General features: G+C 40.7%; 1 protein-coding gene across 6 annotated transcripts in view; it reads right to left on the bottom strand.

Annotated features, from left to right (window-relative positions):
• The window catches only part of ARHGAP6 (Rho GTPase activating protein 6), a 311,150-nt gene that overhangs the window by 64,004 nt on the left and 230,039 nt on the right, over positions 1-17,107 (bottom strand). The window contains exon 1 of one of the 6 annotated variants that reach the window (XM_039714416.1): positions 6,493-6,632. The exons of the other annotated variants lie outside the window; for them this stretch is intronic. The gene's annotated coding sequence lies outside the window, so the exon portion shown is untranslated. Of the gene's footprint in view, positions 1-6,492; positions 6,633-17,107 lie in introns of those variants that run through there. 6 annotated transcript variants of the gene reach the window in all.

Here is a 17,107-nt window from a genome sequence, read left to right as displayed (position 1 = left end):
GTCTATTTTTCATTAGTCTTTTGCTCAAACCCATTTGAAACCACTAAGATCAAAACCAATTATGTCTACTTTTTTCTATCCTAGCAACTTTTAGCTATGTGCTTGTATTTAAATGGGTGTCCACTATAAAAGAACTCAGTGCTTTTGCACGAAAATATTATATTGCAAATAATTTGGCAAATAGAGTATTAGTGTCTTAATTCTGTTTAATTACTTCTTTAAGCTTCATGAAACCACGTATCACTGCCACTTTACAACCTTTTGTTTCCCCTGGTCATTTATTTCAACTCTGTCTATAATTATTTCCAGACTTCTCAGGCATAAACTCTCACAATTTGGCTATTGGTACAGGTAATCCCTCTTCATTTCCCTGGTGTTGCTGTTAGTAAGAACAAAAACCAGCTCTAAAGTAAAAGTCAGTTTTTTCAGCACAGCTACATACTCTGTGCTATTGAATCAACATACAGAATACTGTTCCTGGACAGGATGAGAATGAAGGAGAAAGAGAAAAACTAATTTAAGTAGCCTTTTAAGCATTACATGCTGTTAAGAACTGCATGGAAACTCCTTTACTAGTGTCATCCTAGATAACCACCTGCAAATTAGTGAAGAGTTAAAAAGCAGGAAATGGTACAAGTGTGCTACAACCTGACTCTCTCTGCCACCCTCATTCCAGATGCTCTTCCATAGCCAGCTCAGTGCATCACAGGCAGCACCCTGGTTTCCAGCAGGCATTGCAAACTACTGGAACCTAGGATGCTCTCGGATCACACAGATGCTCCCAAGTGTCTGCTACTACTGCAACAGAATTCCTTCAGATGAATGAAATGCCACCTCAACACTATACTCTATAAAGAAACACAAGACTTGCTCTGTGACATCAAAGCATTCAGAGGAAGATATCTAAATGTGAATGTACAAAGTATGGGGCCCCAACAATTAATCTTCATTAAGAAAGACTGACTTCATTAAGGTTGTTATCTAGGGTGACATCCTGTTCCCCTTGACGTCAGTGGCAAAATTATTAATATAATGTCTCCACTAGGAAGAGAGTAAGTACAGTACAGATGATTCTGTGTTAGTTTGAAACCTTGCACTAAAGCAACCTTATCTCGTATTATATTGTATTTAAGTGTAGTTTTGTCAGAAAGATCACATTTTACAAAACACTGGTTGAGATATGACAACTACTTAATGGCAATCAATATAACTACTGCACTGACAAAGAAGACACTTCCTCAAATCCTGTCTCATTCCCAAGGCTGGAAATCCATGTATTCAGGATCAGTACTGCAAGGCAACCCCTGTGGGAACACTGGAAAGCTGGTATTCCACTCAGGGGAGACAGAATTCACAGCCACAACAGAAATACTTCACCTAGCAAGAAGGTATGAACCTGTGTCCAGGTAAAGATACCCATTTCAGACTATTAATTACAGTGGTGATTTCCATTTATCAGAGTGAAAACTAACTTTAGTCTAAGGATAAACAGAGAGCAGAACAATGAGCATGCTTTCACAGCAGTATTAAAATTGTTTAAATAAAGGAGAAAATATTTCCGGATCAACCCTTCCAAGTTTTCTAAATGCCTCAGGATACTATTTCATGTTTAGAGTACTTAAAAAGCATTCTCTTAAAAAACCTGATGTGTAATGGAGATGTATTTAATTCCTTTTCTGACATTAATAAATCTGAATGATGTACAAAGGTATTGCTTAGCAAAATATTCATTGCTAACATACGGACTCTGTACTGAACTTTTTCAACATATCTAGAAAACCAACCTCCAGAAGTCAGAAAGCTCCCCTAAAATGCATCAAAATATATGGTCAGACTTTTTGCATTTCTTACTTCATCAGATATCAATATTTCTTAAGAGATTTATCACGGAGAACCACAATTAAACTAGAAGTGGACAAATACCTTTTTGGAGGTTTTAAAACAGAAACAGAACACCTTTAGAAGCCCAAATCCAACTTCAGAATTACAGTTGAAATTTTGTTGGTCTTCACATAAACAGATTTTTTAGTGTTTCCATGTGTAAGAGAGAATTAAGCCACATTGCAATACTCTGAATTTTGCTGCAGGTTAAGGGTACAAGCAAGTGCTGCCACAACTATGACTGCATGAAGTAACAAGCTGAAAAACTGCAGTAATTAAACCATCTGAGAGCACAGTAGTAAGCTACAAAAGATTCATCAATCTTAACACAAAAGATTTGGGATAGCCTAGCCTCATTAAGAGAAGAATTATTTTCCCTTCTCTTGGTTCATTTACTGAGCATTTTGAGAGGCTTTTGGTTTTCCCAAGTATTAAAACTTGCTCCTGCTTCATTTGGAATAACAAGAATTCTGCAAGCTAATGTCAGCTGGACCAAAATCCAATACAATAGCTGCACGAGTATTATTTTTAGTGGCAAAGCTGCCTTAAGCCAGTTCCTATGACCAACACAAAGGTGATCCTGACAGCCCTTGGTGTTCAGCTGCCTGTGAAGGTGAATGAAGAACCACAGCCATGATACACTGAAGACTGGCATCTACTCTTTGAGTTTTCCTGTGCCACAGGTTATGGAAAAGAGGAACTCTGTCCTGAGGACAACTCTTGCTCAATATTGCGGTTACAATCCACTCGTTCCCTGAGTGCCATCTATTCAAGCTATGTCTTTACTAAATGCAAAGCTTCCAGTGAGATTCTGATTATTGAAATAGTGCTCTTTCTCCTAAGCCAAATGAGATTAATGTTAAGCAAACAAAATAGTAAAGCTGAAACTATATGTGAACTGTATTCAAACAATCTGAATGAAAAAAAATATAATTACATGTCCTATCTGGATTTATGATCCTGAAGTAGTACAAAATATCCTGGTGAAACAAGGAGGATCTCTGCTTGCTCAGCACCAAAGTTAACCATTTCTGCATCCAGTTAGAGGTGACCACAGCCAATGCTTTGTACAGTTAGGAGTGGCATCTATTTGTATTATGGTCTATATAAAACAAAAAAATGCAACATTTTAGAAGAAAGGAAATTACCTACTATTTAAAAGAGAGAATGCATGTGAAAAAGTACACATTGTAATTTCCAAGCCTGCAAAAATTGTATCTGCCAAAGTATTGTACACAAAGCTAAAAATACATATTTGAGTGCTTTAGTTTACTTTCTGGGTTTTGAACTTTTCAGACTCACGCAGATTACATAATCTGACAAGGATACTGTCAGAATCTCATAACAAAAGTTAAAATCAAATAATTCGATAGCTCCAAGAACTAAGATCTGACTAACAGTATACTCTTTAATTCAATACAAAACTCTATTCTTACTGTTTCAAGTGGTTCATACCAGTTTTTTCTATAAACTTGCACAACCGACAGAAAGAAAAATGAGGTCTGTTGCACACAGGAAAACAGTCATCCGACTACCTAAATACCAGATCTGGCTGGAAAACAATTCTAGGGCATTATTTTCTTCTTTTGGGGAGAGAGTGAGGCTGGGTGTTATTTACTTGATAGGTACAAAATTCAAGACATCTCTAAATATTTACATTTGGAGAGTAAAGTGACAGCTCCCAGCTACACAGCTAAAACACAAAGGACTTGGGAAGAATCCCAAGCAAGATTGAGAGTAAGAGTTTGAACCAGGCTTGCACACAATCACAGAATCATTTAGGTTGGAAAATACCTCTGAGATCATCATGTCCAACCTCTGACTGGACAACACCATGCAAACTAAACCACAAACACTGTGTGCCACGTCATCATTTCTTGTATAACTCCAGGGACAGTGACTCCATCACCTTCCTGGGCAGCACATTCAATGCTCAACAGTGCAGTGTTAAGTGAAGAAATTACTCAGTAATTCCAGTGAAGAAATTACTCAGAATGTCCAACCTGAACCTGCACAAGGTGCAACTTGAAGGTATATCCTCTCCTATTGCTGGTTGCAGAGAGCACTAAGATCCTCCTTGGCCTTCCTCTTTCTCCAGGCTAAACAATCCCACCTTCCTCAACCACCCCTGAAAGGACCTGTGCTCCAGGCCCTTCCTCAGCTCCACGGCTCTCCTCTGGACATACTCCAGCACCTCAGTGTCCTTCTCATGGTGAGGGACACAGGATGTGGGGTGTGACCTCACTGGTGCCCAGGACAAGAGGAGGTCACTTCCCTTGACCTGCTGGCCACACTATTTCTGGTACAGGTCAGGATGCCATTGGTCTTCTTGGTCCCCTGGGCACTGCTGGCTCATGTTCAGCCACTGTCAACCAGCACCCTCAGGTCCTTTTCCACTGAGCCACTTTCCAGCCACTCTTCCCCCAGACTGGAGAGGTGCCTGGGATTGTTATGGCCAAAGTGCAGGACCTAGTACTTGGTCTTACTGAACCTCATGTTGCTGGGCTTGGCCCATGGATCCAGGTTTACCCCATCCCAGACATTTGCCCTACTCAGGAGGCCATTGTCTACTGCAACATCTCCCCTCCTACTATGCTGAGCCTCAGTAGAGATTGCCAGTGCCCTCCAGAGCCATCTGCAAACTCATTACATGAACAGCTACTCTCAGAGCTGACTTGGACACCTCTAACAGCGACCACCCACCAACTCCGTACTGTGACCATGTGTGCTTCCTCATGCCCCTCTCTTTTTCACAAACTGGCTGAGATAAAGGCTGAAAAAAGGTTGTAGAATCCATTTTCTATTTTAAGGAAGTTTTCTTTGAGTCATGAGTTTATATCGCCAGGCAGCAGTGCTGCAGTGTAAGCGACACAGGAGTTCTGGAAGGCAGGGACAAGTGCATTTCAAACATGCAACAAGTTAGCTTTTAGAGAACAGGAGTTTTCACTTCTTTTGCTATGTAATCACTCTACGCTTTAGTTTTATCACTCTCCCACTATGTTCACGTGCGCAAACACCATCCTGTGCACCCTGACACCACTGATGTCATGCAGCCCAGGACAAGTCTGTACTAGTGAGTGAGTTACAGTGCTCTGCCAATCTACTCCAGTTTATTGGGACTGTGTTTCTTCCTTTGTTTGTTGGGGTTTCTATAAGATCTGGGATATCAAATTCCACCCACACCAGCAGCTGTTTTGCTGATTCTGTTTCTTTACTGAAGACCCCGCAAAGATGATTCTCTATGGAAAAGTTCAGAAAATACACAAACTCTAATTACAAGGAAAAATACTGTGAGTACAAAGAAGTGGCTTTGCACTCCTTAGTATTATAAATACTTTTCATCCATGGAATTACTTTTCCTCTTCTTTCTACTCAATGAAGCACAATGTGATCCCTTTTTGCAAAGCACAGCACAGGACATTACTTTAGTTTAATGCAAAGCACTGTTTTGGCATTTCTTACAAAAAATTTACTGTTTACACACATGACTCTGCTGATTTGCCATTAAATTCAATACCAAACAGTTTAAATATTTTTCAGCATTTCAACTATACTGGAACTATACAAACAGCTCTGAATGGATATATAGCTATAGGTCAGACTGATGGATCTTTGTATGTACCTGGAAAGATCACTAAAAAGCACCTTGAAGCTCACCGTTGTCTATTAACATGGAGGCTTGTTAAAAATGTGACTTCTAAAGTAAGAAATGCAAAATGATCCACACAAATAAAAACACTGTGCTGTAACATCAATTTTCAGGAAAAAGGTGTATTTTCTAAACTGTCCCCCCCCCAACCTGAAGGACCCCAAATTCAAACTGTGCCCACCAGACATTGCACCACTTCTTTCTTTGTTTTAAAACAGCACATTTACTTTGGATAGAAAAGGGGGAAAATAGCCATAAAGTTCCCACTGTTATGAAAAACAGAAACAATTGCTAGAGTTACAAGCTCCTCACAGACCGAGCCAGATGATGAACAGCTCTGGGTCTCTACTTTCTTGTATGCAGTTAACTCAAATTAAAAAATGCAAAGTAACGCAGCCGTGGCCATAAAACCTGATGCATACAGAAACTGTTATTTGCCTAAATGAACCAATGCAGCGGCAGCTGTCACGCCATCAGCTTTCAAAACCCCTTTATCTTCAGCATATTTTTCTCACAACTGTCTGGGTTATGTGCCCTTCATGCACACAGCGTACAAAAAAGAATAAACATGTCACCACAGCACCCAAAGCAAACCACCTGATGAAGCCACTAAAATACAAATCAGTCTAACTACACAGTTTGGTTTCCAAATGTTAATGTCACTTCTCATTCCATAGTTTCATTACTCTCAGTCTTTATGAAAACAGGCATGGTCAGGAAACTGGTTTGAAAACAAGCAGTATTTGAAGGCTCTCCGTTTGTTGATGGCTTTCCAGAGCCTGGTAAGTGCTTGGTAGTGCCTGCTTTTCCCCCCACTGAATCAAAGATGTTCACTTCTCTTCAAACCCATCTAAAGCCCCAAAACATTAAACCTGATGTCACCATGAACACCACATTCAGACCATGTTCTCCATCACACTTTTCTCTATCCTATGACATACAAGATTATTTGGTTTCCTTACCCATTAACTGAGCTCTCTTTTGTCTTCAGTGTTCTTCAGTATTTGATCAGATATTCAGGCTTGAATTAAGGACGCAGATCCAGATATGCCGCATCATAAAATAAATTAAGAATAATGTTGTTGACCTGCAGCTGTGCACTAAGCAGCTGAGAGTGAGCCCGGCTGGAGCAGCTGCGACTCCCAGGACACCTTTTGCTGCCAGACGTCATGAATCTTAAAGAGGAAAAATTGTATTTTCCTTTCTGTGCTTTGAAGCAAGCTGAGAGGCTGGCCCAAGGAAAAGCTCAGTCACACAGACAAGTTCTGACCGGGTTCCCTGCTTCTTACTCCAGAGATGTGCTGAGCTAGGGCAAGGAGCTGTGAGGAAGGGGAAGAATTTCTCCCAAAAATCCTTCAACCTGGGGATGTGCAAGCTCAGAACCAATTGCAACTGCTCCAACTCTCCCTCTATCAGGAGTAGTAGCCAAGAGTGCTGGGCACAGCTGCCGTGGCACCTGAGAACACAGCAAGGAGCTCTCAGCAGCTTCTGCCTGACCTTCTCACACAGCCCTTTATAAAAAACCTTTGAAAACTCACTCAGGCAGGCCAGATATAACATAGTTTGACAACAGCAACATAGAGACTGAGAATTTTACACCGTCTGCTAGGGGAAAAAAAAACCAACATCCTTGATAAAGGCGCCGCTTCATAAATAATGTCTGTCATGTTCACAGTCCCCATACAGAGTGCTGTCATCTATAGTGCGTGGGCAGAGAGCGTAGGAATTTGTGAGAAACAAACAGTGAATCACCAATTATTCTGATGGCAGCTCTGCCCTGTGTGGCTTTTCACCAAGTCATTCTTCAGAGTGACAAGTTTGTTTGTCAGCTGGCACAACCTAGCGCTTCATCGGATTGCACACAGAACCACGGGCTAGAGTTCACAGCAGTGGCAGGGGAGATTATGTAGTGTAACTTTCTGCTTTTTTTTTTCCCCTCCAAATATCTACCCAGATGCTATGTCCACCTCTAAATCAGCAGGCTGAAGAGCTGCCCACCAGCCAGGGTATGAGAGCCCCAGATCAGAAACTCACAGTCCCTCCTGGGTTGACATCTTGGCCATCCATTAGCCTGGCTGCTGGCAGCACCAAACTCGGACATCAGATGTCCCTAATTTTGGAGCCTTATGAAAGCCTATGGAAATCAATGCAGAGGCCTCAGCATTTTCAGTGCCTCAGATCCAACATCAAATCCTCAAATTATGCAGCTCCTCACCTCCATTTCCAGCCTCTTTCCACACTGCTGTCCAGGGCTGAGAGGTGCCAAGACCAGCTGGTGTGCTGCACATTAGTCACCAAACCATACAACATTTCCAAGGCAAAACAACTCTCTTATCTGAAGAGAGAGCTGAATAACCTCAGCAAAGTACTGTCACTGACTGTCGAGATGCTGCAGCCAAAGAGCAGCATCCTGTTAGTCCTCTCGAAAATATTCTGTACATGTGTAGCCCTTACAATCTTTCTTCAAAAATAAGTTTCTTTAGCCCACATATCCTTTGCGCCAATATTCTCTGAGTTTCCTTAATGAGCAAAACTCTATTTATATAACTGGAAATGGGTTTGTGCTCCTTCTTGAGCCTGGCTCACTCAGACCATGTGATGAAGGAACTGCCATTTCCAGCTCAGCACAGCAGCTGCCCTGCAAACAAAGTATCTAAAAATCACCAATTCTTCTTGGTGGCCTGCATAAAGATAAAATTTAATGTCTGTGAAGTACTGAGATAGCCTTTTCCAGTTTTACTTCCGAGCTCGAGAGATGGGTTTTTCCTTTTATCTTAGGTCTAAAAAAAGTGAAACAATATTGGAACTACAGGTACAAATTCAAATTTATTGGAAATACAGGTAGACAGTGTTTCCTTCTTAGAAATGGAATTCTGTTTTGAACCTGGATTCTTCAGGTTATTCACTATGCACTAAAAGTGTTTCCTGCCAGAAAACCCAACGTTCTTTGGGGCATGCTGCCTGCACTGTCTAGTTGAACTTATTTATATATAATTTCTATTAGCTACCAGAACATCTAGGGAGTTATCTTTCCCATTTCAAACGACTTTTTTCCAGTAATGGACAGCTTTATATTTAAAAACATGGTATCAGAATTAAATGTTATAACACAAAATATTCATAGTTTATGGAGAGGTTATATAAAATATATCCTATCAGCAACCAAAAGGAAGAAAATGAATATTTGTTTTGTTCTTTGAATTGATTTTTTCCCAGAACACTCAAAAATGTTCATCTCAAAATTTTGAATTGAGCTTGGCCTAAACTCTTATAGAAAAATAACACACTTCTGAGATTGTAACTTTGTCATTCACAGACAAGGAATATGGGACTTTCAGTTTATTTCTTAACTGTGCAAAATTCCAAGGACTCACTCACACTCTAGAGAGGTGCAGGATTAAGAGAACCAAATTACCAGGCATTGAGAATACCTCTGGCTGATCTCTTGTTACACCAATGACCAATTCTAGACATAAATGTCCCATGGGACTGCCAAAAAATAGCTTCAGAAACAGAAATTACCTACAATGTCAGGTTTTTTTCAGTGAAAAAAAATAGGATTTTGTCTTAAAAGAACACTCATGAAAAATATGTTTTCTGTGGACAATAATGATGGCTTGGTGAAAATCTAAAACCCATTTGCAGCTAAGAATGATGGTTTTGGTCCAAAATGTGCTGGTGCGCTTCATGGGGGCTGCCATTCAAGAACTTTGTATGTATAACTATGTATCTTTCCCCTCCTTTGTATGCAAGAGTTCCTAGGACAGATTCCTTCCTCCACCTCCAGGGATGACATGGCACCACCAAAAGGCCTCCAGGGTCATTAGAAGGAACCTGGAGTATAAAACCCTGAGTAGAATAACTTCTAAGAGACACAGCTGAGCTACCATGAATAAAAACTTGGCATTTCCATTAAAAGTAATTGAAAAACACTAGTTTAGACTTTCCTGTATTTTTGAATGCTGCCATGGAGCCTAAGAGACAGACTGAGCATCCACAGTCATACAAGATTAAATGCACTAGGTTCAGCTGAAGCAGCTCATTCCAAAATAAAAATAAATAAGGGAAGTAAAACAACCTCTATTAAATTTACACTTCATATGATCCTAAGACCTGTGAAAATAGAGAAGTGGTTGCAAGTTGCATATGCAAAAAAGGCACTTTAATTGTATCTCCGCTGTCTGGTCCAGTAACCACAAAACACCCATCTGTTCCAGACACTCTCTGCCTGTGCCTCACAATCTCTAAAAAGCAGAAAGCAAATAAAAACCAATTAAATATATTTAACTTGGGGGTTTTTATCTCTTGATTCTAAGTGTTATCCATCACCAGAAACTGATGACTCCAAAAGAGATGACGTAAGTACTCTGACAAGTTATATTAGACTCTAATAAAAGCCCATACATTGAGACAGATGAAGAGACAACATGCAGCATCATTCCAGAAAAGGAAAACATCACAAGGAGCTGCAGAGACTGAAAGTCTGATGGAGACTAGAAAAACCATCCTGGAGGAACCAAAGCTGGGTTTGCTCCAAAATGCTGCTGCTGTAATCTGTAAGAAGAGTATGCTCGGTATTTTCTCAATGACTTTTTAAAAGCAGTCATTGCAATATCCTGAAAACACCACTTTACTTTTGTTTTCGTGAATACTTTTTATTTTCAGTGTAGCTCCAAAATCCAGGTATGACAAGCAGCATTAGGTACAGCCCACACCTCACTGGCCCTTGAGCCACAAGGACAAACTTCCACCTTTGGACGTATTTAGATATCTGACCTACAGAAAGTAGAACACAAAGAGAACTATGGACGTAACTGATATTTTGGAAAATGTTGCACTAGATTTTAAAAAAGTGGGTGCAGGAAGAGTCTTGTCCAGGCCTCAGAGGGAGCTGCATGGCCAGGGAGAACCTCACAGCAGCTCCCCAAATGTGCAAGCACAGCTCCAAGTTCTGTTTCAGAAACCAAGCTCAAAGAGCACAGGCCCTACTCCCAAAGCATTTGAAAAGACATGTCTCCATCCACAGTCTCCAAAGGAAAGACAAACATAAACAAACTCAAAGGCAGACTGAAAACCTATTTTTAGATAAATGAAGAGCACGAAAGCTTTCCAATGTCCTCTCCTTACCCCCTCTTCTATTTCTTGTCTTCCCCTCCCCTTATTCTCTGTATGCCTTGGTTGTTGACTGTCAACACCCTCTGCTCCTATTTAAAAAATTTTATGGCAATCTAGCAAGCATCCCCAACCCAATTATTTTAATATGTCTGTGTTAAGTAGTCACAACAGCTCCTCTTGCCAATGTTATTACTACTGCAATTAAAATACATATTAGCCAGCTCAAAGAGCCATGAAAGCCTCTTCGAATTTTACCTTTTGTTACTGATTGAGCAAAGTGTTTAGTGAAAAGAAGAGGAACTAAAAGTGTGGACTTTAAGAGCCAGTATGAAGCTTGCAGAAAAAAGGCACCAGACACAGGAAGTCAAAGAGCTTTCACTGCAGTATCCTTGTAAAACCAACAACTGCCTCCCAGGTTGAGCTTCCTGCTGGATCTCGCGCTGCTGCTGTACAAAGAACTCCCCAGGCATATAACAGCACTGCATATTGCTTTTTGAACTTTTATCAAACTCTACTAGCATCAAAATATCACAGCACTTCAGCTTACTATCAAAAATTTCCAGCAACATATGGGTCTAGAGATTAATTTTGAGGTTTACAAGGTCTAAAAAGCTCTTATCTGCATTATGCCCTTTAATGAGCTAAATAAGATTATTTGATACAGCTCATTAATAATCACAAAGTATACTCAAGGGAAACTCAATCCAAAAGTCTGCATTTTGAAATGAGAGGGATTATACACTTAAGTATCATTGCAATATGCTTCTAGCAGGCTGTGGATGAGTTTTAGCTGATCGCCTTAGGCACATTCTTTGTTCTCCAGATCTCCAGGGAGCTCCTACAGGAACTTCTGCACTACAGAGGAGAGTCTACCTCATGCCAACCTCCTTCAGAATTTACATACACTTTAATACAATTACACACATGTACTCACGTGTCGAGCTCTTCAGAGAAGTCCCCTGCCTCAGCAGTATGACAATTTTCAGTAAATGAAGTTGTTGCTATTTGTTCAGAAACAGAGGACGACAGAGAAAACCGGATATAAATAAAACTCTTTAAGAGCCTTTACTCAGGTCTGAAGAATTCAACAGCTGCATCCCATTCAAAAAACGGAACAGAATAAATAACCTCAGCTACAAGAATGGCTTTCCAGGGGCCAAGCTGAAAATTGGGTACATTTCTAAAAGAAGACATTGATTTTAAAGGCATTTGCAACACTTGCACATTTTGTGGCATTTTTACAAGGTAAAATATCTTTGTGGTATCTGGTATTTGCTTTAAATCTTTATCTCCAGGAGGTATGTGAAAGTCTAGGCACATCTCATTGTATGTATTTACGTAAGGAATACAATAAAACTCCAGTTGTTGCAGAGAGAAGCCTGCAGGTGTGCTCTCTGTGCTTTTGGAAAGTGACAGCCTGAGAGCACTGTATGCAAGAGAAGTTTTGGTAGAGATGGATACAGATAGTCAATAATGCTTCCAGCTGGAAACTGAAGGAATAATAAAAATGAAGCATTTGTTCAATGTATAACTTGGTGTTTATTATTCCACAGAAGGCTACTTCCCTTACACTTCTCCATTCAAATCCTCCACTGAACATTAAACATGCCTTTTCTCTCTGACTTCTCACACAGCATGGAATTAATGAAAGTGTATGTTACTGCTGTTATTATTCTTATCATTATTATTATCATCCAAAAATAATTAATTACAGACTGGATTATCCTTCAGGAATCCCTTAGACTTTGTGAAATTTCACCTTTTCCATTTGACAGAGAAATGAAAGCCAACAACAACAAAAGTGCAGGCTAATTATGGATGTTTCAAATGCTGACACATCAGCTGTGGAGCAGACCAGACCTGCAGTGGAATTGTGTTCAAAATACCACCATCTCTAACTAGACATTCTCAGCACCACTTCCAACCAGCAATGAGAAACAGGAACTTTTGGGGAAGCAATTAATTTCGCTTGGCTCACAGAGATAAGGGCAAACCTCCAGAAATGCCTTTTTCCCCATTTCCTCCCATGCAGGGACAGAGTGCAAGGTGGCCAGCACAGGGTGTATTTCTGCACTGTGGCTAAATAGCAAACATGTAGTGAATGAACTGAATCCATTAAATACCATTTTCCCTGGCTGTGAGCACCACTAAGTCTCCTCCGAGCTCTGACCTGTGCTAGTAAGGCTGCAGATACATGAAGTTGCTTCTCAGTGGCCATCTCCACAGCTGCCTGATAAAACGTGGGGGTTTGTGGCAAACTTGTCAACAAGTTTCCCAGGGCTGAGCTTTGGTTCAGCCCCAGCCTCTCCCACAGTCCCCTGAGAGAAGTGGCTCGGGCAGAGACTGCCACCACCTTCAGTGCACTGAGCCATCCCACTGGAGCCCAAACCATGCCTCAGACAAAGCTGCAGATCTTGCACTGCTCACTGAACTTGTCAAGGCCACAGTTCATGAATTTCATGCCCAACAGTGAAAATGTCAGCTGCAGATGAACCTGCCATTGCCTAGCTCGCTGTCTGCTGAAATTCCCTGAAGTCCAATTGCCATTTATAGCTATGGGACTGGGTGGAGCATCCCTGGGAAGAAGGAGATCACAGGCTGCATTCTTCAGCTGCTGCTAGAGCCTTTTCCCCTAGGAGCTGGGCATATGCTGTGCTATTAGGAAACAAACAGTCGGTCACAGTTTTCAACTATAACTATTACTGGCTTTCAACTAATTTGGTGCCAACCTCTACAAGAATGGTTTTCAGCAGCACAAAATTTCACCCTGAAAATTATCCCAGTGAGTTCTGTTACCAAGGATGTGAACTCCCACAAAAATGAACAGCAATACCGAGAATAAAATATCAGATGAAACAATAATATACTCGTCATGAGTTCTGATGCATTGTAGCTACGTAACAAACAGCAAGTAATAAAAACCAATATAAATCAATGATGCTTTAAGCTCCTTGCCTTTTGCTGTCTTCACTCAAAAAAACACCCATAGCCTTCAACAGGAAAAGAGTCAAAGCTCTGTCAAGTCCATCAGGGACCTGGCTATTGCTAGTCTGTCCTATACAGGAGGCATTCGGTTTCAATGGACTGCAGAGAGCTGCAGAGAGAAGTGCAAAGAGCAGAGAATCCACACATTGCAATGACACAGTTAATACTGTCCTCCTCCCTCATCTTTTCCAAAGGGCTAAAACTGCCCTCTATCTGAAAGCAAATCAGAAAACAATAGTACAAATACCATCCATAGTTCACACTTCCAAGAATACTGTTTAAAAGCAAATAATCTCCTAAATTGCTTTCCTAAAAAAGCTCCATTTTTCTGCTAGTTAATAATTACAAAAGAATTTTCTCAAATTTACTGATGATGGGAAAGAGCACTGCAGTTAGAACATTGTTTTCTTGTAGAGAACTGAAATAACATTTTTTTCCAGATTTCCACAGAGATGTTCAGTGGAAAAATGCCCAGTATCCTAAAACATTTCTCTCTGGAAATTAATTTCACTCTTTCCTTCCCATACAGTCTTTTATGGATGTGCAGAAAAGCACACAATAAAACACTATACAGTCTCTGAACGCACATTGAAATATTATTTTCTGATATCTGAAATGTCTGGCTGTGAGTTTATTATACAGTATTCCAAATCAATAAAGATTTTCTGCCAGCCTAAAGAGTCTCAGGTTGTTTTTTTAAATAATTTCCTACAACTGCACCTGAACAGAATCAACAAGTTCTTCTTGGTTAGGTTTTTTTATACAAATAGGTGCATAAAAAAGAGCAGTGAACTCCTTCATCTAAACCTTCAGCTCTAAGGTAACAGACTAAGATGCCAACTATTAAAGCATGATTGCACATATCAGGTTCTCATTTATTTTCAGTTCTTCTGGTAATTACAGAAGTAATTCTAAGAATCATCCATCATCCTGATAAAGATGCCTTTACAAAATGTGCCTACTTGTTTTTTCACTGTACCATGGGTGAGGGGGCAAGAATCATTTCAGACGTGCAAGATGAACAGTTTTTATAAACCTTAGATTACCCAAACAAAAACTCCCAGAAAATTATGAGAGAAAGAGGGCAGGAGATGGTAAGAGAGAGAGGCACTGACCCAGCTCATTTATCTCACTGAAGAGAGCAGGGTACATTCCAGAAGAGGTAATCATTTCCATCATAGCACCTCACACAACCGATTTGAGTTTCCCTCGCCTTTTGCAACTGGTATGTGACAAGTGTTACTGAGCTCAGCCATGAGCCAGGCAGCCATGCCACCACCTTGTCATTGTCCCTGCAGGAGACAAGAGGCTCCTGTCCAGGGGGAGAGCTGACAGAGGTGGCCCCCCCAAAATCTCAGTGTCAGTGTCCTACCCCCTAAAAGCACTCACCTCCACCACTGGGACTCAGCCATGAGCCGAAGGGGAAGTCCTGAAGGCACACAGGCAACCTCAGCTGGCATCACTTTAGGTTTCTAACCATGTTAGCCCATTTTTCTTCCATGTTTTTCTCTAGTCCTACTGCTCTGTGGTAACTACTCCCCCTCCTGCCCTTCAGCCCTGCAGGACTACCACAAAAGGAAAACAACTGCTGTACAATACAAAGGCAAATGACAAACCGAGCAGCTCTTAACATCACAAAAGAATACAGCAATAAATCAGAGGGATGAGGAGGGAAAAGGACTGTCATTTATCTTCTGCCTAATACCCCTCCTGTAGTACAGCACATGCAGTATTTCAGAAGCAGAATGACTTTAAGGATAATTATCCCTTGTAAGCTGTATTCCCTTTTTACATACCTGAGATGAATTATCTGAGGCAACTCTAGACAATGGCAGTCCAAGTTGCATCCCACTGGCCAGGCTGAGCCCCAAGGGATGACTCTGTCCTGCTCCCTAACACTTTTGTCATCAAACAGCACAGCCTCTCAGCAGACAACTGTTTTGCTGTATAATGTAGCCCTGGGCTGGCCATACGGACTTGTTCTAGACAAGACCAGGGACTGCCTTTGCAACACCTAAAATTAAAATAAAATGTATTTGCCCTTATTAAAACATGATGCACAAAAAGCACTTGATAGTCTACTGATCTGTGTACCTACAGCTGCTTAGATGTATATTTTGCTGGCATAAAATCAGCAAATGCTTGAAATAAATACAGGACTTTTTTTTCCTTAACAAAATGCTTGAAAGGTCACTTTGTAGTACACTGCTGTTGAAGAAAACATTTTTAATCAGGATGTTACCTCATGTTTTTATTTGAGTGTCTTGTTTCATAATTAAGGATCCACATTTTGAATGTAAAAAATTATACTGAGTGTTTGTTCCCCACTGACCTTACCACCAGATTTGCTCATTGCAGTTTGAATAAGGTTACTAAATCACTTCACATTTGTCCTCATGTAAACACAGTCACAATCTGCTGTTCCACTCTTGGTCACATTACACACTTTCTCACAGACTTTTCTTTATATAATAGGCATCTTCTGTATAAAGGCATACCTTCTGGACAGATGATAAACTCCAAACTGCAGACATTTACCTTGCCAACAGAACTGTGTTGCTGTCTAACGCCAAGGATGGAGAATTTATTGGTTCTGCTGACAGCCACCATGGATTTTAAAACTCCACAAGCCAAGAAACATTCATCTAAGCCATCATGTGGGTTTTGTGCTGTGCTGGACCTAGACCTGTTTTCTACATCTTGGACTCTGCCTCACCAGTAAAACAGCCCCAGGGAAACCAGTGCAAAATACAGATACAGCTGGAGCCCTGCAGAAGCTGTGAGAATTCAACATCAAATGTGGAAGCAGATATGTGTGTGTAGGCATTACAAATATGGGTATGCATGCATCGCAAACTGAAGAGAAAAATACCTTACATTTGGAACAATTAATAGACAAAAATAGTAAAAACAGAATAAGAACGCTCAGTTGTACCAGGTTAAGAAGCAGAGGGGAAAAGGCTATGCCAAGGAGGAAGACCTTATAGCTTTCTCCTATGTCCCCTATTTCCCACCCAGGCCGAGTTACTGTATGCCTCCAGGTGTGCTAGGGCAGCCTATGAAATTCTCACTGTGCCTTGCTAATGCACTAGCAAACACATCTGAAACAACAACAAAAACTCCACCTACTGAAACTTGTAACATGCTGTAACGAGTTATTACCTGCTTTAATTTGCTGTATATTTAACAAGTTTCCATACAAAGGTATCAACAGGGCCTGAGCATAAAGAGAGCCATGCAAGATACAGGTTACATGGTCCTTTATAAGGTGGAATGGTTTCCAGAGGGTAAAGAGCTAACCTCACCTTGTTTATTCTACTGTGATAGTAAATATTCCTGCCTATTTTGTTTGTATGGCGTCATGCTCTGAAGATTTTGAAGGTTCCTAAGTGCAGACAGACCCCACTGTTCCCAAAGAGGTTTGTAGAGGCCCAGAGAAGTTGGCTTTAGTCACAGGGTTGCCACTGCCATGCCAAC

The sequence above is a fragment of the Passer montanus genome, unplaced genomic scaffold (genome assembly GCF_014805655.1).
Source record: "Passer montanus isolate IOZ18808 unplaced genomic scaffold, ASM1480565v1 scaffold3, whole genome shotgun sequence".
NCBI classification, from domain to species: domain Eukaryota; kingdom Metazoa; phylum Chordata; class Aves; order Passeriformes; family Passeridae; genus Passer; species Passer montanus.
Note: the sequence above shows the minus strand (reverse complement) of the source record. Positions and strands in the feature narration are given on the sequence as shown.